The sequence below is a fragment of the Camelus bactrianus genome, chromosome 14, assembly GCF_048773025.1.
Source record: "Camelus bactrianus isolate YW-2024 breed Bactrian camel chromosome 14, ASM4877302v1, whole genome shotgun sequence".
NCBI classification, from domain to species: Eukaryota; Metazoa; Chordata; class Mammalia; order Artiodactyla; family Camelidae; genus Camelus; species Camelus bactrianus.
This window is the reverse complement of record NC_133552.1, coordinates 7031820-7059625: the sequence shown is the minus strand read 5'-3', so window position 1 is coordinate 7059625 and position 27806 is coordinate 7031820. Positions and strand designations below refer to the sequence as shown.

Genomic DNA, 27806 nt, shown 5'->3' with positions numbered 1-27806 from the left:
ATAATTTCTGCAAGTCAAACGCAATTCTTATTTTTCTGAAAAGTCCTTGTAATACTATGCTGTCAACACTATCTAGGTTAATAAACATCTGTTCAACATTATAACTGTATCACGAGTTACTTCCTAGGAATAATAAAAACAATGTATGTCTTATAGCAGCATGTAAACTTCATTCATTCGGCAAGCACAATTTGTACTAACACTAAAAGTTCAGACGCACAGGGACATACTTCTTGGGGCCCCAACCTCTTTCCTTCCTCTTTTGCTCACACCTGCCTAGGCTTTTGACTTTCCAACTCTCCCTTGTCACCTTCATCACCATTTCCTCACTCATAACTCTAGCTGAAATGCAGCCACACCTCGGGCAATATAATTTTAGAACAGAAGGCCATAATCCCAAGACATTCAGAATCCAGGTATCAAAAGAGAAAGGAAGAGAGAGATGTGATTATGAAAAAGGGGGAGGTGGGGGTCTAAGAAGGACTCTTCTTGCCTCTGAGGATGGAAGAAGGGGCCACGAGCCAAGGAAAGCAGGCAGCCTCGAGAAGGTGGAAGAGGCGAGAAGAGAGATTCTCCCCTGGAGTCTCCAGAAGGGAGTTATACCCTTGGTCTTGGCTCACTGAGAAGCATCCTGGACTTCTGATGTACAGAACTGTATGAAAACAAACTTGGGTTGCTTTAAGCCACTAAGTTTGTGGTTCTTTGTTACAGCATCAGCATCAGAAGGAAACCTCTGAGATGAATACCTTTCTGGCCCACCAATCTGGTGTCAGGTCACCATATATTAAAAATACAACCAAATCTCACCACAATCCACTTGTTATAGAGTTGAATTAAGTATGAGACTCTTCTAAACAAAAACACAAACTCCAAAGTCAGGGTTGTAGAGAACCTTCATTATACTAAGTTACCTTTCTCTAGGCAATGATTTCTTACTCCCTTTGTTAAGGACCTCTAAGGAACTTACTATCACTGTCCATCCAAAATTTATTTCACATCCTTCACTTCACTGCTTTGCTGGTCCAGCCCCTCTATTCGGGCTTGTCACCTCCTGCCTGCCTCCCTGCATTGTTATTCACTGGTCCCTGCACCTGGGACACTTCCCTCCTCATGCCGACTACTCTGCCTCATTCACAGTTTAAGCCAACATGCTGGTCACCTTCAGCCTTTCCTTCTACTTCTGTTTCTTGTGGGAAGTGGAATGACCACGCGTACTGAACAGAGAGGCACTATTACACACTCAGGTAACGAAGAGGCGAGACTGTAAGATGTGTGGCATCGTCCTATCTCTCTAGAAGGCAAGCCAGGACCCAGAACCCCCTTTCCTCTCATCACAGTGTCTTCTGAGTGCCCAAAGTCATTGAGTTTATAATTGGCTGCATCTAAGCCACTTATCTCGGGCTACAAACTCCCTGGGGAAAGGAGAGAGACTTTATCTTGGATTCATTTCCGTATTGTACCAATGACAGTGCCTTCTGCAATCTTAATATAAATCCCATCATTTTAGTTCCATCATCTATAAACTGGGTGTTATCTTTGTATCTCAATGACAACATATTTTCTTTTTAGAGCAACAGAGGTAGACTGCCTGTCTGCAAATTGTGCTACTTACTCTCTGTGTGAGTTTGGACAAGCTACGTAACCCCTCCCATGCTTTCATTTCTCTATCGATAATAGATATGGCATTTTCTAATTTTTTTGGTGAGGAGATAATTAGGTCTATCTATCTATCTATCTATCTATCTATCTACCTATCTATCTATTTTTAATGGAGGTACTGGGGATTGAACCCAGGACCTCGTGTATGATAAGCACGCACTCTACTACTGAGCTATACCCTCCCCCTCCTCCATGAATACTAACAGGACCTACCTGGGGGGGGTTCTGAGGATTAAATGAATTAACATATGTAAAGCCCTCATAAGTGTCTGCATTATCACTCAAGTTTCTTAAAGATCTTCAGTCCAGAGCATTCAGCATCTCATCTCCGTAGGGAGCAGCAGAAGACAGAGCATGGGCTGCCAGGGTTTAATGGCAAATTTGCCACTCACTAGCTGTGTGGCTTTGGGTGAGTTACTTAACCATGCTGGGCCCATTTTCTGTAAAAGAAGAGGAGCACCTTTAATCTATAGTTCTGAGGATTAAATGGTGTAACTCTGTAAAGAGCTAACAGTAGCGTCTGGCACATGAGTAAATACTCAATAAATATGAATTTTCATTAGGCATCAGCAAACCCCCTTTATGCATCAGGGAGCACATGACACCACACGCGAGTGGTTTTCCAGCATCCACTGAGAGAGGAGGCCGTGGGCAGCTCAGCTCTCTCCACCGCGCACGTGGTTGCGCAGAGGTAGGGATGCGGAGGTCAGTCCAGGGGCCCCGGCCAGGCACACGCACTCCCAGCGGGAGGAGAGCGTGGGCCCCCAGCAGCCTCTAAGGGACCTGCACTGCCTACAATTAAGTGATTCCCAACCTTCCAGCTTCTGCCTTGAGCAGGTGCCCCCCCCCCCCACAAGCCCGTGGCTTCACACCCCAGGATAAGAAGCTTCTACAGTGAGTTCTTCCATCTGCCTCGGGACTTGCGCTGCAACCTCCCCTCCGCAGGCAGCTCCCTCAGGCACTGTCAGTACACGGTACTGTCACCCACGAACCCCGGATGACCTCCTCCACAGCAAGAGGGCCACCTGCTCGCCCGGCCCCCACTCCAGGGCAGCTCTCTACCCAGAACTTTCCTCCTGCTGCTTCTTACTAGCCACAAGAGGAAGCCAGAAAAATATGGCTGTATTTCCGAGGAAGTGCTGTGCTAGGCTGCAAGTTCATGTTACTGCTCTGGGCTGGGACTGACACCCAATGTATATGCTAAACCTAAAGCAAAGACACCCTGTAACGGACAGGAAATGAGCTGACTTGAACGGGGTTTGCCTGCAGTTTACAGCAGCACCCAGTGGGTGGCAGGCCCTCAGTTATCCAGGCTAACAGGTCAAATGCTGAAGAATGAGTGATGCAGATGCTCCGGACCACGTATTAAAACATCTACAGAAGGTGAAGGGAGAAACTCCCTCTTTCTAAACATAATACTTGAATACATTTTTATATTTCACATATAAAATGTATTAAACTATATAGAATTCTGTACAGGACCAAACTGACCTTGCATAACCTTCGGCTGCCAACATTTCACCATTTTCTCCACTGATTGATTTCAGTCTAGGTTGTCTGTCTAGCACACTCAGCCTCAGTGCGGTAGCTGAAAAACAGACCCTCAAATGCCCACCCCCTTCCCCCAGGAACCTGTGAGTATGGCCCCTTGCAAGGCAAAATGGACTTTGCAGATGGGATTAAGTTAAAGATCCTAAGATGGGGAGATGATCTGGGTGGGCCCTACGTGTAATCACAAGGGTCCTCCTAAGAGGGAGAAGGAGGACCGGAGTCAGAGTGGGGAGACGGGGACTATGGAAGCAGAGGTCCGAGTGGGCAGGACCATGAGCCTGGAAATGCAGGCAGCCTCGAGAAGCCAGAAACGGCCAGGAAAGGATTTTCTCCTGCAGTCTCCAAAAGGAATGCAGCCCTGCTGACCCATTTTACTTCTGGTCTCCAGAAATATAAGAGAATAGATCTGTGTTGCTTTAAGCCACTAAATCTGTAGCTATTTGTCACAGCAGCCATAGGAAACTCATACACTCAGAGCAGACTGCGCAGGGCATTCTGCACCATCTGTGCAAAGCAAAAGGTAATAAATAACAGATGCCGAAAGAGCAGATGATATTAAGCTGCTCCGAATCATTCGCATCACATAAAAAATAAAGAGATGATAGCTGGGTTAAGATTCAAACTCTCCAGTATGAGTCTGTAGGGTATTTTAAAAATTGGGTCCGATCTTAGGATCCAGTGGTTTCAATCCTATCCTTTTTCCGCTTGCTTCATCACATTATTGGTCTTTATTTATATCATTCTCCTTCTATTCACAAGGTCAAAGTTTGTAGTCTAAAATGACCTCTTTTTCCTGACTGAGCGTCATGCCCAGTCAGGAGGAAGTTCTGCTGTGGTTTTCAGCTCCCAGAAACCCCATGGGGCTACTTAGTTAGGCTGCTATCAAGTCAGCTTTATTCTGAGGGTGGAGTCCTGTTTTGAGGCTGGGAAAGCAGTTCTTCCAGGGCTGTTCAGTGAGCCGGCCAACCACCCTGCCTCCTCCTGGGGGACTGGGGTTCCCTGTTCTCGCCCACAACTGTCACAGTGGCAGAACGAGCCTCTACAGCCGCTGAGCGGGGCTACAGTGAGGACCAGAGGGGTCTCCTCAGTTGACAGCATCATTAAATAAAGAGACTCAGAACTGAGGGGCTCCCGGGCCCCCACTCTCCTCCCAACAACCCTGTCTGCAACTTGTAATGCTAAGAGGCTGGCTGGCTCCTGGTTTTTCTTCCAGGCAAAATGGTAAGAAGGCTTTTTTTTTTTTTTTTTTTGCAAGCTTGGCACTGAACCCCTTTGAAATCTTTACTCGAGTGAGCACAAAACATTCTCTTGAACATGAAAACCCCTTCCTCCTGCCCATGATTCAAGCACCAAATCTTTGAGAACATTCCTGATGGCGCCAGCTCACATCTCCCGCACCCTAAACATCTCTAACATTTGTTTGTCTACTTTTCCTGTCATTTACAGTTCCAACTTGAGACAAGGTCACAGTCAGAGTCTATAGATAGGTCTAGTGTTTCGAACTCAGAACACTTTCCCTGTGGATTAACAACAGCAACAACAACAACCAGCTGGGCGGCCCTAGGGAGCTGGGCAGGCCGCGCGCCGGGCGGCTTCGGGCCTCACTCTGAGCAAGTCCTGTCACCAACACTTACTAGGTGCGTGCAAGACGCTATGCCATGCACAGTGTGAGGACCAATCCCTCCCTTTATTCCCCACAAAAACATTATTTTCATTTTATGGATGGTACATTGGAGCTTTGAGAGGTAAACTGTGCAAAGTTACACAATTTGATGCTCATTTATTCAAAGTACACCATGATTTTGATTGTCCTAAGAATTCTGCCTTTCTGTGTTAAATTTTTTAAAAATTTGTGACAGGATTGCAGCAAATTATTATTTAAGGAAAATAAATTACAAATTACGGTACAAATTCTAAAAAAAAAGAAATAGTCAGCAAGCTGGGATCCAACTCAAACCCAGGCCTGTTTATATCACTACCTTAGATACACTCAGCCCTCTGTATCCAGGCTTTCCACACCCACAGATTCCACCAGCCACTGATCAAAAATATTTGAAGAAAAATTCCACAAAGTCCCCCAGAGATAATCTGGTAACTATTTACATAGCATTTACATTGTATTGGGTATTATGAGTAATCTAGAGATGATTTAAAGTATACAGGAGGGCGTGCTTAGGTTAAAAGCAAATACTATGCTATTCTATATGAGGGACTTGACCATCTGTGGATTTTGTTATCTACAAGGGATGCGGGGAGGGGATACCAGTCCTGCAACCAGTCCCCATGGATACGGAGAGGCAACTGTATTTGCAGCAAAAACAGCACAATGCTAGGAAGTAATGTTGTTGCAAATGAAGCACAAGTAATACAACTGGAACCAATGAAGTCACGCTGGTTGGTTATGCATTTTGCTGGAGTTCAAGGTAGAACAGTGGCTGCATGTGAGATGCCTCCACAGGAAGGATTTGTCTTCAAATTGTGAAAGGCCGATACCGAGGTTCTCCTCTGTATGCCTGCCTCAAGACAATTAAAATGAGAAGGAGGGCAAAAAATAAAATACACTCTATATGAGTTTTACAAACAAGCCATCAGGAAATTCTAAGTATTTCCAACCACCTCCCACCCCTACCTTAAAGGTGCGTATCATGACTTAATCTCATTTCTGCCAACACATGAATTATTTGACCTTTTGAATAGTTGTAGTAAAATACAGCACGAATGATAAAGGTGAAACTATACATAATACCATGTCACATTAAATGTAATTTCACATGGTAGGAAGCTTCCTTTGTGCAGTTGAAAGCTACATAATTTATAGTGCCAAATGGTTGATTACACACAGTGCTCGTGTTCATTATTTTTAAAATATTGGGTATTAAGACCTTGCTTAGAAATGCAAATTCTTATTCTACTGTTATTTCTGGGAAAATCATATTGAACACACTTCACTTTAATTTTTTCCTACAAATATAATTTGCTGTAACTTGGAGTGCCCTTTGCCCTGAAATTTTGTAGATATAAATACCAATAAAATGTGGCGTCCCTTGACTCTAACATCTTCTGGAGATGAGTTCATTTGCCGCTGACTTTTTTTTCACTGAAGTGTAGTTGATTTACAATGTTGTGTTAATTTTGGGTGTATGACACTTTTCTCTTTTTAGTACTTTTTGATGTCTGTTATAACCATTAACTCCATTGTGATTTTTTAACTTCATATGTCTTTTTCCTCCCTCTTCTGACTCTAATAGATTATGAGCTTGTCAGATTTCTCAAGGATGCATTTTATTCATCTTCTATGCAATTATTCACCAAATATTGATTCTTTTATGTAAAAAGATGATGTTAAATGCTGAGATCAATACCCCTAGCCCTAACACTGTGCTTAGCTTACAACAGATGCTAAAATAAGTTTATTAAACAAACGGATATTTCTTTTTTTTTTTAGTGGATATTTCTTAACATAAAAAACTCAACAAAAATTAGAATATTTTTATAGACAAATATTGTCAAAAATAATATCCAGCCACTCATAAGAATAAATAGACATGGAGATGTTAACAATGGGTCAGGCTGTTCATGCTTAAGGGTGGGGCAGGGATATATGGGAAAATCTGTACCTTCTCCTCAATTTTTGCTGTGAACTTAAAACTGCTCTAAAAAATAAAGACTTAATAAAAAAAAAAAGTAGAAATATTTCAGAATATTTCACTTAAGACAACCTAAACTCTCCAAGGGTGGAGTGAAATGTTCTGTAGTATCATAACAGGACACTGAAGATGCTTTAGAATACAGTTGCTGTTTAACTACAGTATTATTAACGTCCTTCATTGGATCCTTGATTTACTTAAACCTTAACTTATTTCCTAAAATGTCACTCATTCCAGGACCTGACTCTTCACACTATGAAAGCTCCTTCCTGTCACTCGTCTGCTGTCCCCTGACCTGGGCTGAACCACTTCCTGTGCGCCTGTTTTGTGCAGCAATATTACTGACGGGCAGCCATCCCAGGCCCATCTTTAGACACAATGATAAATATGGACCGTGTCCAATCGTGCTGTTCTGACATCTTTTTAAGAATGTTATTTTTCCCGTGAGAAATCATCCGCCATCTAACTTTCACAACTACACAGTGCAAGTCATTCTGCATACACTGACAGCCAAGCATGAACCAAGCGGCACTCTGCCACCTCAGAGATAATGTACACATGCTCATTAAGACTATTAACATTATAACTGTAGTCCCTGCTTCTTTCCTGAGCCAGCTAGATTCTCTCCAGGAACCATTAGTTCTTTTACGAGAGGCGCTCAAGAGGATAATTATCCATCCTGTCAAGCAAGCTAATTAATGACAATGATGTGGTCCCTTCCTCAACATGGTTTGGTTCCTTTGCTTGTACCCGAGGTAAAAAAGAAACTAAAAACATAATAAAAAGGATGAATTTCTTTATGTCCATGGACTTGTAGATTATGTTTTACTTATGAAAAATCAGAAACTCAAAATTGTACACAATTTTCTCCACATGTAGTGAAAATTAATAACTGTAGTATGTGTAATTTTGAATTACACTTATTTGAAAAGTGAAAACATATTTTATACTCTTGCACTGAACACTACAAACAACAGTATATAAAATAGATTTCTGCAGAAATTCTTGCCTGCATACTTTCTCTCAAAAGCTAAAAGACTGATATATTAGAAATATCATCTTATAGCTGATACTAAAAAATAGAAAATGATAGTCAGTTCTTAGTTTCTTAAACCTCGTGTAAATTTTTATATGCAATAACCTTCATATAAACTAAGGGAAGGAGAAAAACACTTTAAATTATTTTCAGAATCAGCTGACATATAGAAAATCATCTAAAGCAGCAGACACCTAGTATTAATGTATCAGTTTCAGATTAAGATTTAAGAATGAGGTGCAATGTCACCAAGGTGAATTCTATGAGATAATGTACAAGAGGCGCCAGGCTGCTGAATAATTGATATGTGTCTAAGATTAGAACAGCTACTTTACAGGCTGTTCCTATGTGACAGACGAGGAAGTCTCAAATGAGCAAGTGACGGGCCTGACAGCATACCATGCAATTTTACATGCATGGTTCTGTGCTATTAACCACAGAGAAGCATGCTCCAGAGACTGAAGAAGCAGATGGCTTCATCTTAAAGTATACCCGTTATATGATACTGTTAACCACACGATAAAAAGACAATAAAAAAGACACTAGAAAAAGTAGCACTCTGGGTTCAGAGCACATGGAAATACGCTGAGTAACCAAAGACAGATGAATGGAGAACTAACGATGCACATCCAACCCGAAGGCCTGCCTCTGTCACGGGTGATTACAAAGCGGCAGAACTCTTACGCCAAGTGTCTATTAATATTTATGCACAAAAGAAAGGGCTGGAAACCTGGCACTGCTGTGTTCCTTTTCATTTAACCTCCTTTCAACTCCGAGCTCTGTCTTAAGGAAATGAATTGCCATATCTGATGGTGATGTTTTCCAAATGCGCCCGGCACGGAAATGAGGGTTGGCATCTAGGAGGCGGCCTCGGTAGCCTATCCTCTGAGCTGCTGGAAGGAGCTGAGAGCGGGGTCCCAAGCCTCAGTACCTGGCACTTAGTAGGAGCTTCACTGTTTGCTCCTTTCACAAACATGAGATGGTGTGTTCATTGACACCATGTAACTGCTGGTAGTCCACTGAGCCCGCCCCTGAGGAATTCAGCCACTCTGCAACATTCCTGAGCACTTTAAAGGGCTCTCCACACTGACTTGCCTCAATTAATACATAGGCAGATGGACACCTGCAAAGGACTCAGCCCTTTAAATCTTACCCAGGCAAGGTCATGGACCAAAGCACAAGCTATGCACTGGTGCAGGTGTGACTTCTGAACAGCAGACACTGCATTAAACTGAGCGGCATTTAAAAATAGCAACAGGAGTTATTCCAGTGGCAGTGATGAGATGCCATTTATCTACTGTCCGCTTGTCACCATCCCTGCTTCTCCCTTCAGTCATCTTGCAAGAATTAAGAAGTAAGGCTTCAAACATGGCACAACCAGTCAGGCATGTCTGACTTGGCTTTGAGGAAAGAAAACAGCACTTGGAGGTTGCAGAAAGAGGGGCAGAATCCAAAGTGGCTGAGGTGGCAGTGATGGCGGTGGCTCTGCAGGGAAGGGGCCTCCCGAGCTGCAACTTTTCAACCTCAGCTTGGCCACAGCCTGGGATGACGCACACTTTTCACACAGAGGACACTCAGGACACAGGTAAATGGGTGATTTGTGTACACACATGCACACACATAAACATACAGCTGAGATAACAGTTTCATGAAAGAAAGTACTTAGCCTTACTCTGTATAAGGCACTCATTTTTCCTAGTCTGTCCTACTCTACTATTACTGTGTCTCTATGTCACTGAAACAGCCGATGATGTCCCACCAGTGGGTCACAATCCACCAAGGAGAAAACAGTGTTCAGTGCCACTGAAATATCCATTTATCTGATTAACCCCAGATGCTAAGTGTGAGACTATGGCACGGTTCATTCTTTGGAGGAAGAAGTTTTACACATTAAAAGTCCTTCCTCTATGTGGAAAAGGTTAAAGTTATGTTTTGTAAGTATTTACTTATGAAATTTATATCAACAATAAAGAAATTTCTAAATTAAAAGAGAGGACAAGAAATAAAAGTTAACCTACTTGGAAGAAACTTGCGGCACTCAGTGAGAGACCCCCCTCTGTTTACAGGCAGTAAGACAACTGTGTATGAGACTGGACATCTAGGTGGACCCAAAGCCTGGGCTCAGCCCCTGAGGGTGAGGGAGGGCTCCTCCTGCTCACAGCTGGAGCTTGCGTCCCCGGGGGGAGCCCTGTGGGGTCGTCTCCGCGTGTCTGGGTGTGTCCACTAGTTTACATGGAAGCAGAAGGTCTTTCTGGTGCACTGATCTGACCCCAGTCCCTTCTAGTTCAGATTCACAGTTACTGAGATTTGTCTGATGACAGTCCCTCGTCCAAGACCGGACGGAGGAAAGGACAGAGGTACCTGAGAGAGGGAGCCTCCGGAAGGAGGGAGGAGACAGAGCCAGCGGAACTGCCTCCAGGGCTGGACGCTGAAGGGACAGTGGTATGGTCCATGAAGTGACTTATTGGAGAACATGTTGCAGGGCCAACGGTAGTAGGGGTTCCATCGGAGCGATGCTCTTGGGCTCAGGGAGTGAAGAAGACAGCCACGCCCCCAGGGCGCTCCTGACAGCGAGCCTCTGAGGGAAGGTGCATGCACTCTGGGCCCTGGAGAAGCCGCTGCAGCTTGGGTGGCCCAGCAGGGCCTGGACAGGGGGCAAGGCCAGGGAGCTGCCACTGGGAGTCAGCATTGGCTCTGTGGGGCCACTTTTCTGTGTCTTCTTGAACCTCAGCAAACGGCAAGACCATACCTGGGCTTCAGCCGTGGCCATGAAGGAGCAGCAGGACCAGTGCGGGGAGCAGCTCTGCCGAACCCACTTCCACGGAAGCGCCGGGGAGCTCAGCTCCCTCCTGTCACGATGGCAAGAGCAAGAATTTTCTCTCAGGGATTTCGAGCAGCCTGGCTTTGGGGACGTCTTTGTCTCCAGCCTCTTCAAACAAGTATAACCCAGAGGGGACCCATAGGTTCGGGGACCACATTACCGATTTGCCAGAATCCTTGCTATGCTGATGGAGGGAGTCGGGGGCGGTGGCAGCAACATCAGAGCCAGCTGTGGACTGTGCTCCCAGCAGGCAGCACAGACAGCAAGACTGAGTTCAGGGCAGGTGCAAGCACCTTGTGATTTACAGAAATCGGCGAGGATGGGTGGGGCTGGGGTGCTCCAACTGGACATCCTGTTTAGGGCTGTACTTTGAGGAAAAGGGATGGCATTGCTTGTACTAGTGAAACTGGACACACTAGTTTCTTTCTTCCCTTTTCCCCCCACTGGTTCCTTCACTGAGAAGTATCTGTGCATAATTAAGAACAAAATACTCTGCTAGTATAGCTTAGAAACCAGTGATTATGAAATGGCTAAAGGGGAAAACATAAGAATCTTGAGTAATGCATCCAGAAAGATGTTTAAGGGTGGATCATGGGAGGTACTATAGAGCCGGGTTCGTCCTCAAGACAGCTGTCTTCTGTCAAAAACCGGATGAGGATATGAACTTAAAACCTTTCTCATCTGTCATAGCCCAAGAAGCAAGACTAGAGAGAAACGGCCTTGCAGAGAGAGAGAGAGAGAGAGAGAGAGAAAGGGAGATGGAGAGAGAAACAGAAAGAGAGACGAGTGTGCATTCCTGGCGCAACAAATAGCTGAACAGGTTATTTCCCAGAATGTTCTGAAATCCATGTGGATAAAAGTATGTAATAGAAGAACCTCAAAGTATAGTTAATGACAACCAGACCCTTTAACGTCTGAACTGAAGCAACATGAGAGGGATGTGTCTTTGCGGCCTCTCACAGGGGACCCCAAGTGGCGTCAACTCTGACACAAAACAAATGTGATGCACAGAAAAGGATCACAAATCTGAACCACAAGCAAGAAGAGGTTCTGGTCAGACTGGGATGCTAATGGTCTCTCAGAAGCAAGGAATGGGAGTATTACGGGAAAGGGACTAAAAGGTGGACTATGGTATATGATTTACCTGCTTTTGTTAGGAAAACCATGATTCAACCTTTCTCAAATAAATCTTTACTTTTCTTTCAGAAATCTGAGCTGAAGAAATCTTACAGGTGGTTTTCTAGATTCCTAAATTCCATCAAGGTGCAGGTGCTCAGAAGGGGCAGCTCTGATCAGAAAGAACCTTGTTTAATTTTTAGTTCTGTCTGAGGGGCTGCTGAGCTCTGGGAAATACTGCCAAGGGATACAGCATGCACTCTGCCTCCACACCCCCAGTTTAACAGGAAATGTGAACACTTTATATAGTAACGGTAAGAGGATGTTAACACTGGTAAGCCCCTGCAAGAAACGCAGATAAAGCACCGTGAGAATTTGTTAGAAGGTTAAATCACTCCTGGCTGGAAGTGGAAGGACGGAGCATTTAGAGGCCAAAAGTTTTGTGGCCAAGAAAGCATAGCACAAAGGCTCAAAGCCTGGGCTCTGGAGTAACACAGCTTGGATCTGAGTCTTGGCCCCTCCATCTCAGGCAATTCACTAAACTGCTCTGAACCTTAGTTTCTGCAGCTGGTAAATGTGGGAAAGAACATTGAACACAGCCCCCCGCGGGTACCTGCACTGATCTCCCAACGCAACACGGAGCCTGGCACTTGGTAAATGTGCTCAGTTAAGGTTGTTAGCTGCTGGTATTGTTATTAAAGAGATCTTTGCTGAGCCTGGCCTCAAAGGCTAAAAATGATTCTGATTTGTGGGCACAGAGGTCGGGCTGTGATGGGGAAAGCTGTGACAAAGCCATGGCAGGAGAGGGTGCTGTGAGATGTCCTCGCTCTTCCCCTGTCTCTCCCCTCTGCCCTGCTGCTCTGTTAGAGCAAACACGATGCTACGGTTGGAATAAGAAGTGCAGTGTGTCCTTACATGACCTCACAGCAGCTTGCTCCTCCCGCATGTGTGAGGGTGGGGGTGGGGGCGAAGAGAAAAGAATTAGCATGTTCCACCCTCTATACGCACGGGCTGCAAGATTCTGTGACATTCCTACTGTGGCCGTGCACGTCGGCCAGCATCAGTCCCACGACGGGAAAGGTAAGACTCCCGATACCCCAGTGCACTGCGCTATCTTTGGGCTCAAGCAGGAAACAAGTGTTCATTTGCATAGCTTCCCCTAGACACTTACACATTATGACTCTATTATGCTGGAATCCAACCCGGCACTGCTCATTCTCTCCTCTAAAAAGCTACAGGCTGAGAACAAGTGAATTTAAAAAGAGCAAGAGCCTCTCACATTCCAGACTCATGTTTGTAGAGCCTTTCAGTCAAGTTACAGTTTCGAACCAGTGAGAGGCCACTGCCACGATCACGTCTGACTTGAAGAAACCCTGACTCTGCCACGTAAGGACCAGGTCGTGTGAAGTCAGCCAACACAGATGTGTTACCTGCTTCTGAAGGACATATATTCCGAATTAAGATGGTGCAATCAACAGTCCCTTTCTTTTTCTCCACTCTTCTTTCACAACATAGGTCTGGATAATTATCAAAGCAAGTAAGAGTATTTCACCGGAGAATTTGAAGGCTCGCTGTACAATTCAATTCATATTTACTGGTGTCAATGTCTAGAGTTGTACTAGGGACACAAAAGTGCCTCCGAGAGTCTCTGACCTTCCATGTTTTATAATTTATTTGCAGAGACAAGACACTAAGCACATAAAAGAAGTTATTATAGCACAGAGTAAAGAGCTCAGACTCCGGAGCCAGAGACTTACTATGTGACACTGTGCAAATGACTTAATCTGTCTGAGCCTCAGTTTCTTTATCTCTAAAAAAGATACAGTTGTTTGACCTCCCTCATAAAGTCCTTGTGAGGATGAACTGAGTCAGTGTGTGCAAAGCACTTAGAACAGGGGGTGGTACCAAGCATTAGTTATTATGTGTCGTTATTCCAGCTGTAAAGAGGATTCAGTTTTAACCCCTGCGCCCGGCAGACAGGGCCATTCTGCAGCCTGAGCTCCCATTCCGCCCCTGCATGCACCCAGGTGCCAGCCATTATCAGACCACTGCCATTGTTTTCATCTTTCTTCATCTTAAAGCAAAATGATTTTCGAGGCAAATCGACCTGGGTCCAAATCCGAGTTCCACCACTGAATAACACAGTCAACACAACTAGCATTTATCATACAAAATATAACTAGTTGTTTATTCATTTGCCTCCACAGGTTGACTGTGAACCACAGTAAGGCAGAGATGCGTATTTAATTCGTTTTGGGGCCCAGATTGGCTGGCACATGAAATTTGCTCAGTAAATGTCTGTTGAATGAACAAATGAACAGTCTACTGCCAGTGGAAGGAACATCGTAGAGACGTGAAAGGCCAGGTGCGTGGGTTGAAGGGATGGGGAAGTCTGAGGACGTGTGAGCGCCAGGTGAGAGGCATGTCCCCAAGGGCGGTGCGTGCTCGGCCTAGGATCAGGGTTCAAACCCGGGGCAATGGAAAGAAAATGAAAGTTTTTTTGACCTGGCAATAAGTAATGGGTGACTGTAAGCAGGAAAACACAGGCGCCAGGTCTAGGAAGCATTGAGGTGGAAGACTTTACAAGATTCAGTAATTTGATGGTTATGGGGAGTCATTAACGATGAAGTGAGTGATGGTGCCAGGAAAAAGGTTACAGAAAAGATGCAGAATCTTTTTCACAATAAATTTGTTTTCGTGGCAATTTAGTTTTTAAAAATCTTTTCCCCATTTATAAAAATAATATTTTACTGTAGAAAATCTAGAACAGGCAGAAAGGGATAAAGAAAATTGAAATTATTTATAATCTGGCCATCCAGAGATAACTGTTTCTAACACATTGCTGATTGTCATGTAATCCTTCTTCAACACACATGTATACATTTGCCATGGCATCTATTGTTATGTAATTGTTCACATTCACACAATTATACATTATATAATTGGGCACATTTCACACTGAACATTTTAATAAATATTTTTTGACTCTTGATTTTTAGTATCATCACTGATGAGTCATAATTTATGTAAATAATTTCCTGTTGTTCATTTGTCTTATCTTTAGTTTTTCACTGCTACAAATAATGCTGCAGTGAACATCCATCCTTACATATAAATCTTTACAGATATTTCTAATTATTTCCTTAGAACAGTTTCTGAGTCAATGTGTATGATCACATTTAAAGTTCTTAGTTTCTGCTGCTAAATAGCTTTCCAGAAAAGCTATATCAACTTATACTCCACCCAGCAGTATATGAATGCCAGTATTGAAGGTTATCTTGTAAAAAAAATTTTGCCAGTTTAATAGGAGAAACAGTCTTCATCTTACTTAAGTTTGCATCTTTTTAATATCTAGAGATAATTACTTTTTTCACAATAACTAGCCACTTACATTTCTTAGTTTGTAAAGAAAAATCATGTTCCTAATCATGTCCTGTGTCCATTATTTTATTGGGATGATAAAGTTTTTTATAATTAATTAGAGAGATTTATATATTAGCTTTTAGCCTATCATAGTTGTTGCAAATATTTTCCTAACATGTTGCTTAACTTTTATATTTTTGATATGTAGAAGTTATTTGCAGTTAAACTTATCAATGTAGTTAAATTTATCAATTTTTCTTTTGCAATTTTTTCATTGCAGTTATATCTCAAGATCCTTTCCCCAAACTAAATTGTCATCAGTCTTTTCTTCTTGATTTTCATGGTTTTGTTTTCTACATTCAACTCCTTTAATCAATCTTGAATTAATTTTAGTGCATGATGTGACTGAAAGCTCTCCAAACAACGGGAAGAATCAATCTGCAAGTAGCAACATGCAAGGCATTTGGTTGTGTTCATTTTTAAAACATTAGGGTGGATAAACTGGGCCATCTATGATTCAGAACGAGTAGAGAATCTCGTTTAATTTCTTGGCCTCAAGATAACGTCCTCTTCAACAATGAGCTTCGATACAGCATGTGACAGGAAACTGAGAGCTTGCTTTCTTAATAATGCCAATCTCTAGAGAATGGAAATATTAAAACGCTTATGCTTTCTTCTCTAATTGCTGAAATCTGGCTGCTTTGAACAACAGACATTCACATGGCTCCCGGGGCTGGTCAAGGTCACCTGAAGATGCTGCACCTCAGGGTGGGGCACTGCATCTCGGAATTCGATATCCTATTGCACCTGGACTCTCTTCCCCCCTCACCTGACTCTGAGAGCTAGAGAAGAATCTGACTCCCAGGGCAGGTCAGCACACAGGAAACAATGCTTAAATAATATCATCATCATCATGAAGACAACAGCAAAGCAAAGCAAACCTTCTCAGTAACTGAGGCAAACTTTTACACCCAGTCGACCATTTAACTGAACTGGGAACGATCACGCTGGGGCATCAGTTCCACAAGGATCTCACATGTTGGCTATGTGACCAGGAGGTTTCTGTCTCAATAATACATTGATTCCCCCAGAGCATAATGTGTTCGGCCCAGATTAATCTAGCATGCATACCTTTCTCATACATATTTCTTCTCATCATCTTCACCTTACTACTAAGTTGTTTCAAGGGAGACAGCATGACACATGTGTGGGGAATGAGGCTCTAAGAAATCAAATGACTTCTCAGGACCTAGGTCTACCAGCTCCCAGCTTTAAGTCCTCCCTTTACTACCATGCTACTTCAAAAACACTACAGATAGTCTGGGATAGTTTTAAAAGCTCCAGGGTAGAATACCGTGACCGTGAATTTCCTGAATTAAAAAAAAATTACATGTTTTTAGCAAAATATATATAACAAAATTTACCACTTGAATCATTTTTAAGCACACAGTTCAGTGTCATTAGGTACATTCACACTGTTGTGCAACCATCACCACCAACCATCCACAGAACTCTTTTCATCTTGCAGACCTGAAACTCTGCACCCATTAAACAATCTCTTCCCATTGCCCTCTCCTCCCAGCCTTCAGTAACCACCATTCTAACCATCTGTCTCTATGAGTTTGACTACTCTGGACACTTCATATAAGTGGAATCATACAGTATTTCTCCTTTTGTGATTATCTCATTTCACTCACCATAATGTCTTCAGGTTTTACCCATGTTGTATCACGTGACAAAATTTTCTTCCTCAAGGCAGAATAATATTCCATTTTATGTATGTATAATATTTTGTTTATCTGTTCATGCTGCTGGGTTGCTTCCACCTTTTAGCTAGCGTGAATAATGCTGTTATGATCATGGGTGTGCAAATATCTCTTTGTGCCCTTGCTTTCAATTTTGGGGGGTACATATCCAGAAATAGAATTGCTGGATGATATGGTAAATTCTATTTCTAATTTTTTGAGGAACCTCCATGCTGTTTTTCAAAGTGGATGCACCATTTCACATTCCCACCAGCAGTGCACAAGAGTTCCAATTTTCCCACATCCTCACCAACATTCCCTCCTTGGGCTTTAAGTTACATTATGTTCTTACTCATTCATTCAGTAAATACTTGCACAAAGCCTGCCATACACAAGATGCTGGGGATACGGAGAGGAACACGACAGATTCTGCCTGCCCTCAAGAAGCCTGTAATCTGACATGGCAAATGGACGCTGAACAAATGCTTCCAGGTGGGATGAATGGTTAAAAAAAGGGGATGGGTGCAGTCAGCTGGAGCAATGAGGGCTTTATCCCCGGTGCTTTCCCACTCTAGGTTCTTTGAAGACATGAAATTTTCTTTCCTGAAGGCACTTGAGTTCGCTGGGCAACCACTGAATACATTCTGATGTGGGATCGAGTCCATGCATTTAAAAATATGTTCAAGCACATCTGCATTTGTGAAAACCAGGGATCCTTTATTGTCCTTAACCAAATCTAATCCTGCTAGTTGGATAAGCCAGAGAAACTGGTTTAAAATATGAAATGCTGGGAATAGAAGCCACAAAATGGCCACCTGAGGGCCAGAGTCATAAGACGTTTAAAAAGTTTTCGATTAGTTACCAACACGTACAAATCAAGAAGTTTCCCACAGGACTCTGAATTTCTGGCTTCCCTGAAAAAAAAAAATCAGAAAACCTGGCAACACTAGGGCTGGGAGGAACTGGCTGAGCTGAGAGCAGTTCAACCCATTCTAGAAAAATTATAGCTTGTGCCGTTCTAGCCCCTGTAAGCCTTTGGTCTAGGGCTGTGCTTTGGTAACCATGTTTGTTTTCTGTGTCTATGAGTCTGTTTCTGTTTCATAAATAAGTTCATTTGTATCATTTTTTTTAGCTTCCACATCTAAGTGATACATGATAATTGTCTTTCTCTGATTTACTTCACTTAGTATGATCATCTCTAGGTCTATCCATGTTGCTGCAATTAACTCCTTCTTAAAAACGTAACTGTGTATTCCATTTATTAAGCAAGAAAACAACCCCAAAGTGGAAATAACTGATTGTTTATATAAATTACAGCTCATATTTTTTAAAAAACCTGAAATCATGGCTCTTCTGTTATTTCAAAACACATTTATTCCTCTCTAACCATTGCTCTGAGACTTGATTACTACTCCAATACTTGACTCCTATTTTCCTTTACTGAAAGTACTTACAGTAACTTATAAGGCAAATTGTTCATATTTGTTAATTCACTTAATGAATTTTAAAATAAAATCTAACCCATTCATGTAAACCTTTTCCATGATTCTTTTTGCAAAAGGTTTAAAGACTGCTGGCACACTTAGCATTTCACAGGGGCCAATAGTTTATGATTTTATTGCATAAGCTACTTTTAAAAGGTCTTTTAACTTGATTAAATGCGTTACTGTTAAAGTTAATTTCCAGCAGGTATGGAAACAAAAACTGTAAGACAAGACCAAAGGAATCATTCTAACTTTTTTTTTCTTTATTTCTTTTTGGCAAAGATACCACTTAATTACCACTCTTTTCTTAGCAAATAAGATGTATTAAAATTAAGTGAGAGTCTAGTCTTCGATGTCTAGAATATACAGACATGCAAGGTGAAACATGCTTATACACAACGCTCAACACACCAAGGAAAGTGAATGTTGAGGAAATTATGGATTGATCTGGGTACAAGTGAATAAGGAAAACACAATTCTGAAGCAAAGCTCTATTTTGGACTGCACTTTACAGTTTGCATACATACACTGATGTAATTCATCTGGTAACTGCACAAGCACCCGCTGTTCACAACATAATGACTAGAGAAATTCCTGGGGTTGGTATCTCACTTCAGTGGAGCGCTATAGAAGTTTATCCTTTTTTGTCTTTTTCTTTTTTTGCTCTCCTTTTCCTCCATAAATTATTTCTATAGAAGGAGCACCCTATGCAGGTCTGACTCTCGAGGAAGTAGATGACAAAACAGTAGATTCTCAGTGTGCACCAATGCCTCATTTCTACTGTGTGTGAAGCAATCATTGGAGTTGTTTCCATTTGGGTCACGGGACATGAAAGGACATGCTTTATAACATGGGTAAGAGGACAGATGGCAATCCTGGCACAGAGCCAGTGAGGCCTGGCTGTTAGCAGAAGTCTCAGCCAGTAATGAGAGGGAAAATACAACCCATTAGTTTATCACAGGCTGGGAGGAAACTTTGTTATCATAAAACACCACCATTCTTCCAAGATAAAAGTGTATAATAGAAACAGTGTGCCAGGGCATCCATTGCTAACAAGTCCCCAGGCATCTTTAAAAATACTTCAACTTTTCCACCTTTTGAGTTACTTTTTTTCTAAAATATATATGCTAAGGTGTAGTTATGCCAACGTAGCTTGTCTCTGCTTAATTGCCTGCTTAATTCCATTCACTGACATTTCACAGGAACACTTAGAATTTCGTGTATCTCGGAGATTAAAGGAAGGCTTTAAAGAAATCACATCTAACATTAGCAGTGATGAAAATAGCAAGACAAGTGGCTTCCACATGGCAGGAACTCTGCTAGGCCTTCCTGTGCATTTCAACAAGAATAATGCTTATGCCTCGCTAGACAGGAGGGAGAAATACTGCAGACCTAAGAACCTAGAAGCTCACTGAACTTAAAGCTGAGGAGGAAGCACACCATTTTTTTGTGAACTCAACCATCAGAAGGGCCAGCTGTTTTCTGAAACACGAAACTGGCAGCACAAACAAGAAAACCTTTGCTCCCGATTTTCAAAATAAGACATTTTCACAGCTACTTCTTCCCATCTGACTCTCAGAATAGATTCTGAGATCTTCTACCTTAAAGTTCTAACTGGTTTTCATTCACGTCATCATCTCAACAGTGGAGAACATTTTCAGAGTTCAGGTTCAGCAAGAGCCTTTGCCCACAATGCTATCAGGAAGTGGCCACTGCTGAGGAAGGCTGGGCTTTATCGGTCCTGTCCTATACTGAATCCTGACTTTAAGCGGTAAGAAGTTCCATGAACACACAAAATGAAGTGGAGCAAAACAGAACTAATTAGGCTGGTTGGGGATAGGCATGAGGTTCAGAGGAATATAAATTATTAGGATCTGAGCATTTGGAATGTATGCAGAGGAGTCTCTCCCAGGCCAGGAGAGCCCCAGCACACCGAAGCCCGACAGCACTGCTGGAGTGCCTGGGTAAGAACGATCACTAAACATTATAATAAGCACGTTCCTTGCAAGAATAATGTTTAACATACTGTTAGGACCACGGTGTTGCTCAGTAAATACTCTTGAATGAAAGAATGAAAATTCCTAAGGAACTGAGAAAGAGGTGTGGTCCTCAAAAAAGCATGGGGCCCGAGTTCAAATCCTCAATCCATTTTCTCAGATACATGACTTTGGTTAATCACTTAGCATAAACCTCAGATTTCTCATTGGTAAACTACAGGTGACATCATCTCCTTCAGAGGCTACCTGCGACTTCAATGAGTAACACCTGTGCTGCTTAGCACTTAGAGGCACTCATTGTGTTCCTCCTCTTAAAATCTACTCCGTCCATACTTATTATTTCTACTTTTATTATAAATAGAGAAATTGGAGACTTAGGCCAAGGTTTCACTTAAATAATCAATTCCAAACTGTGTGTGAATTAATGAGATTTCGGTGCATTAATAATAATAATAACCCAGAGGCTAATTATATTATCTAAGTCAGGTCATATTTTTCCTTCTGATACATCTACAGCCATGTTTTAAGGCAATATTTAGAAATAACTTATTACATGATGTATCTTTATTATAACATTATGATTATACAGGATAGATATTACACCATATATAGCTTTAATTTGGAAGCAGATATCTAGGCTTTCCTGGTGAACAGGTACAGATTCAGAAAAAGCCATTATGACATCAAAGATAAATTCTGATGCCTGTAAATATTGGAGTCTTAGAGCTTATTCTCCTACTAGGCACAGGGGGCTTTCTCATCAAACAAATTTTTATTCCGTGGTAATCTGAAAATTTCAGGTTTAGTTCAGGACACCATAAATTTGAACCATGGGATCCTATGGAAATTACATTTCAAAGTTAGACCTAATCTCAGGATAGTAGCTCCTGAGGTTCTATGATGATATCTACCCTTTAAGATTCTTGGGCCTGAGGACAACAAATGATTTCACATTAAAAAAAGAAAATCATTGGGAAAGATTCCCGTTGCCTTTATTTTTTAGAGAAGAAAAACTGTTAAAGAAAAAGCAAGAATATATTTTAATCTATAAGCTTAGGCATTATCTCCCCAGAACTGGAGATAATGCTATGTCTACCGATGCCTAGGGGCATTCACAACTATTCACAACTTCAAGGACACTGTTCAGGAATGTACTTGAAGAACAGGGAAGCAATGTGAGAAAGATTTCCAGCCATCTGGGGTATAGCTTTAAATATATGTGTACATACCTACATGTGCACTCACACATCCACCCACAGAATACACACACACACACACACACACACACGTATGCACTAGTGCATGCACACACTTGGGTGTATGCTCTGTCTCTGTCCCTCTCCATCTCTCTGGCTCTCTCTCTATATATATTATATTCTATATATATTTGAGAGGATTATCTAGCACATATATAATCTATAATATATGTGTGTATCTGTATACTTATAAATATAACCCAGGTAGTCCTTTCTAAATAGATATACACTGAAATACTGCACATACACACAAGCAGTCTCTTCACAGGCTGAGAGCATCACATTTCAGAGGAAGCTATCATGACATCAGGATCCCAGATTCTTCTTCCACTCGGATCCACACTCGAGGGTAATGCTAGTGCTCTTTATCTGACTTAGCTTCACGTTTCCACTGAGTCTCAATTTCATTTGTTACTTAATCTGCAGTCAGTCAGACTGCACTGAAGCTAAAGGCACATATACATTGGGAAATACGTCCAGGCATCAATCATGGTCACGAATACTTTGAAAACTGTGTCTTAGCAACACCCACACTTCACTTAGCAAAGACAGAGACCTCAATGCAAACAAGCTGTCAGACTGATTTGGACCCACTTACGGTATCCTGATACATCAAACAACTGTCAAAATGTATTTTGAAAAAACATTTACCAAGAAACCCAAAACAAATAGCTAGTCCCACACGAACGAACCTCAGATGCAAGCGCACCAGTGAACCACGTAACTCAGCCTTTTCCACACAGGCCTGCGTGGTAGTTATTGACCTTTCACTTGAAACCCAGAATTTTGTTTAATCCTCGGAGCAGTGGATCAAAAGCCATGCCCCAGATTAAGTAATGGCTGAATACTATTTAAAAATAGTCAGAGTTGATTCCCAAAATAGGAATTTTCCATCTGTCTGGAAACAAAGTGTCCCTGCAGATTCCCTGTATTGGCAAGGGAAAAACACGTCTATGTCAGAGTTAAAATTTCAAGTGAGCTTTCACTCTGCCACCATTCTGAAATTTTCTAGTATGCCATTGAAGTAGAAATTTTTAAAACTCACACAATTTATTTGTGGAGTAAGAGAGAAAAAGAAAATATATCCTCATTCAAATGCCAAAGACTCAAACACAATCCGTTGGTTGTCAATACACCTTAAATTCTACACATGAGTAGCAACCCAGGCTAAGAATCTCAAAACTGAACTACACATTACAGACTCACATTCTGGCCCTATTATACAGAGCACACACACATACATCTACAATATTCAACTTGGACAGATAACTAATGTTACAAAGTCACCCATGCTCTTCCATATCTCAGAGGATACAGAGTAATCAAATTAAAAATACCAGAAAGTGCAGGAAACGTTTTACTACCCTCATGTCATCAATTATGAATGTCACTTTCTCAATCTAATTTTCATAAAAGCCTCCTTTAAACTAAGTGGCCACTCCTGTCTAACACACTCTTTTTCTTCCCTCCTCTTTAACTGAAACCTCTGATAGACTCTGTGATAATCATTATTTTCTTCCCTGGTGCTTTATTGAATTTTTAAAATAAAATTTTTTATTTACTTTGTCTGTTTTTGATCTCAGAGTCAGTATCTGGCTTTTTACAAACAATGCTAGCTCGCCTCTAGTCTCCCTTTATCCTCGCCCAAACAGGGGTAGGATTTTCCAGCTGAGACTTTCCTTGCCCTCGATTCTCTCTCCCGGAATTTTCTTAATGACACTTCCCTTCCCGGGATTTCCTGATAATCTTTCCAAGTGCACAATCAAGACAGGTCATGCACAAGCTTAAACTCATTAGAAAGCTCATATTTCAGAATCTGAATGAACTCAACGCTCTAAAGATCAGTGGAACACCTGAATCCACGCTAGTGGCTATTCCGAAAAAGAATCAAAACACAAAGCAATCAGGACCCACCACAAAATATCCTACCTGGAATGCAGACGGAGCATCCGTTTCAAAAACTTCTTGGGGAACTCCAGGTTGTAGGATGGTGGTGAACACTAAAAGATGTTCTGGACCCTTCAACCTCACTTGCCAGTTTAGTGTAGACATAGCCTTGAAGACTACTTTTTCTTGCTCGTGTTAATTAAAAAAACAAAATTCCACCGTTGGTCTCCTGCCCACCCTTTTTATTGATCACCTGTACTCAGATTCTATCATCTACCCAACACTTGTAGGTCCCCAGTCCGACTGTCCACCCCAGATCCCTTCATCCGGTGGAATCTTAACTGTCATTATCTCTGCAGCATCTTCTACGTGGCAGCTCATCAGCAATTCAAATGTAACTTGACCAAGATTGTTGTCTAAAACTTAGCAGGACTCTCCCCTGTGCTGCTCAGTCTTGTCATCTGACTCTCAGCTTCTAGCGTCTTTCTCTAACTCCACTCTTGTTGATTTGCCCCTTCTGGCCGCAGAGTGTCTTGTTCAATCTTACTAAAGGCGTATTTTTATGGAAGGTTTGACAACATTCTTAAATAACTTATTTTTCTTTTGGAACCCAGAGAAAAAAGAGGGGTGCCACTCTTCTGATTTCTTAGGGTCATATTAGCACCCTAGGAAAACAAAGTCAGTCCAATGCCACATTTAATTGGCAGGCTGAAATGACTTTTCTATCCTTTGGTTTCTTATGTGTTCCCAATTACACTGAACAAGAGAAAAAGCACTTGACTCTAGCAGAAACAAGGCAATGTGTGCCCCACAATTTTCATTTGATGCTTATCACTATGACTGAAGTGACCAAGCAATATTCTACTGCACAAGGCAACTTGATTTCCCCGATTTATTGAGATATAATTGACACATAACATTGTATAAGTTTAAGGTGTACAGTGGAATGATTTGATATAAGTATATATACCACAATATGTTTAGTTAACATCTGTTATCTCATATAGTTACACATTTTCTTTCCCTTGTGATGAGAGCTTCCAAGATCTACTCTGTTAGCAAACAATTCAGTATTGTTAACTGTAGTTACCATGCTGTACATGACATCCCCAGGGCTTATCTCTCTTACAACTCCAAGTTTGTACCTTTTGGCCACCTTAACCCATTTCCCTCAACCTGCATGCTGCAACTTTAAACAGACACAGTTTAAATTCCTTGGCTAGTATATTCCCCAGGATGTAGCACCCACAGAGCCAAGAAAACCAAGGGCCCTGGCGTCTCAAGAAGCAGCAAGGCAGGAGCAAAATAGGCAGAATATGTACAAACTTTGGACATTACGGCCTTTAATGATTCAAAATATGCCTATTCTTATTGAAATTGGGAGAGAAGTCTTACGAAGACAATTTGACATTCCAGGAAGGTTTTGAGGAAGGGATGGAATAGATTTTTTTGTGAACCTAGATTAAGAGTGAGTGAGTTGGCAATCTAAAAAAAGACGAGAAAAAAGTAAATGACCAACTGATAGAAACCTCCTTCTTACTTCCTGAGTAGTGAATTCATTTTGAACTTGTCATGACGTAATAGGGAAGAACAAATCTGACTCCATATTAGGTCTGTTCCTTTAGGTCTAACCCTGTGCCCTGTTCCCCAAGCTGAGTCATGCTGGTTCCCACCTTTTGGAAAAGAATGTTGCCTCTAGCCTGAAATATACAGGATAGCCCATTCTCAAGGCTCTGATCGTTAAGGGTATTAAGACTTCTCCATTCACATAGAGAGAAAAAGGTGCAGAACAGAGAATAACATTTGTCTTATTGGAGGTTTACAGGGACACAGTGACTTGACCTAGTGGACAGCTGCAACAGCAAAGGATTCTGACGCCAAGAAGGTTGCAACAACCAACCACACCTCTTCCCCTTTTTAGTATAAAAGGAGCCTGAATTCTGACTTGGGGAAGATGGGTCTCCAGGATGTTAGTCTGCTGTCTTCTCCGTCTGCTGGCTTTCTGAATAAAGTCGTTATTGCTTGCCCCAACACCTCATCTCCCGATTTACTGGCCGGTCGTGCAGTGAGCAGAATGAGTTTGGACTTGGTAACGATGAGAATTGAATTCACTTTATATTGTTCTATTCTCCTTATCCTTCTGGAAATCTTTAAGTGTGGTAAGGATCTTAGAATTCAATTATTCTAATCTTGTTTTACAAGCAAAGAAACAGAAACACATTGGGCAACCCCCTCACCAAGACCACAAAGCAGGGTGGGAGCAGCAGTGAGATGAGAATTCAGGGACCCTGCCTCACGGGCCGGTGCTGCTTCCCCTGCAAGCCCTGTCTGTGCGCTGGTTACCGCCTCCTTTTCCTATCTCAGTTACGACACTTCTGCTCTTTCCACTTCAGGTTTGAATCATCAAGCCCTTGTGTTTAGATCTTTAGGGGCTTTTTTTTCAGTCTTGTTTGTTTTGTTTTTAGATCTGGCAATTTTCTTGACTCGGGAGACAGGGGGCTGGACTAACACATACCTGGTGTGGCTTGGAAAGAGCAATCTGATGCCTTTTAGTTTATTCTCAGGTCTTGCTTATGTTGAGGTTCTATAGGTTAGGGGGTTTTGAGGTAGCTGTTCTCATTGCTTTATTTCTCAATTCCTGAACTCCTTAAACCAGCCATTTTCCTTCATCAGCACATATCCCTGCTGCCCCCATCCCAGGAATTCCCTCGCTCAGGGTATAGTTTGAGAAGACAGTCTTCCCCTCACTTTGATCATATTTCACACACAATGTTCTGGATTGATTTATTCATCTTGGTTTCTTGATCCCAACCTGGAAACTTGTCTTCTGTGCATAACTAACCCTCCTTATTTTCATCACCAAGGTTCCCTTCCCTTTGACTTCAGCATTACTGTGACTGAGCCCAGGAGGGTCGCATGGACTAGGTTAGCCTCCTCCTTTTTCCTCCCAGATGAAACTGCTGAGTGTCCAGCTGTTTCTCCATCACCTAATACATCCGTTTCCTTTCAGTCATTCGAATTCTTTATCATCATGTTTCTCCTTTCACATCAAATTGACTTTCTCATTTTTAGTTTCAAGGCTTAGCATATATTCTTCACTCGTGAAACACGTGCTATTTGACTCAAAGTCACACTCCTTCCCAAAGCTTCTCTTTCTATTCCTCCCCATTGTTAACTTTCTGCAGTTATATTTGGATCAAGTTTCTGCTCTGCTGGTGATGTTGACCACTTGGGTAGGGGTTTATCTTTCGCTTGCTTGCCTCAGCACCTCCTGCATATTTTATAAAAGATAAACATACTCTCAATCTCTGTAACAGACAGGGATGTAGCTTCTAATCCATCCCTATAGGAACAGAAATGGTGTGAATAAACATATGCTGGTGGCTGGGACATGACCCCAGCTCAGATGGGGCTGTGTGTGTACAGGGCTGAGCTAGATGTGGCCACGTGGGCAGCTTTCTGGTCTGCCTTCCCACTGTCCCATTACGGTGTGTAGCCCTGCGCCTGGACACTGTGTCCCACCTGCAGAAGGTCCTCAGTTAATATGAGCTGGGGCTCACTTGGTAATGCGCTACCACACATTACCTAACAGCACCTCCATCCCCAGAGTGTAACTGGCCACTCCCTCCAATGAGCCACCACTGAAACACATTTGTCATTCTGCTAGTGTGCGCCTAATACTTAACAGCCACATCTGCTTCCCCTAATCCAGCTCTGAGCTCCTGGAGCATCTGATTCATATTCAGATCCTCTTAGCCTCATACTGGGGTTCCTTACAAAGTGATGAACAAGTAAGATTTCTACCTCCCTGAAATGGCTCCTTGACTCTCAACCCTGAACCTCAACACACAATTTCTATTTTGTAACACTGACTTTACGAGTAAATACACAGTGTAACAAATTATGAGAGAAATCAAAACCATCCAGGGCTTACATTTTCATGGTATTTCAAAATGTATTTGAGAAGCTTTGTGCCACAACCTAGTATGATTAGAGAATATTTGAAGCATTTTGCAAGTCTAGCAGTTGGGTTGGGAAGAGGAGGTTAAGAAAGTCTGTAAACTAAAGCAGTAGCTCCTTGTTCTACTCTGACAAGTGGGCCAACCAACCACAGGCATGTGGATCAGCACGGAGAGAACCACAGCCGGACCCGGAGTCTTGTGTGATCAGTTACAGCTGCCCCATCTGCAGCCCTTCAACAGCTTCATTGAGACCAAACACCTACAGAAAAGTCACACTAGAGA

At 42.2% G+C, this 27806-nt stretch overlaps 1 protein-coding gene and 1 non-coding gene across 2 annotated transcripts in view; both read right to left on the bottom strand.

Annotated features, from left to right (window-relative positions):
* The window catches only part of FRY (FRY microtubule binding protein), a 361526-nt gene that overhangs the window by 312961 nt on the left and 20759 nt on the right, over nucleotides 1–27806 (bottom strand). The gene's annotated exons all lie outside the window — the stretch shown is intronic.
* On the bottom strand, nucleotides 1770–1842 carry TRNAD-AUC (transfer RNA aspartic acid (anticodon AUC)). The gene has a single exon. It is a non-coding gene; the product is annotated as a tRNA-Asp (tRNA).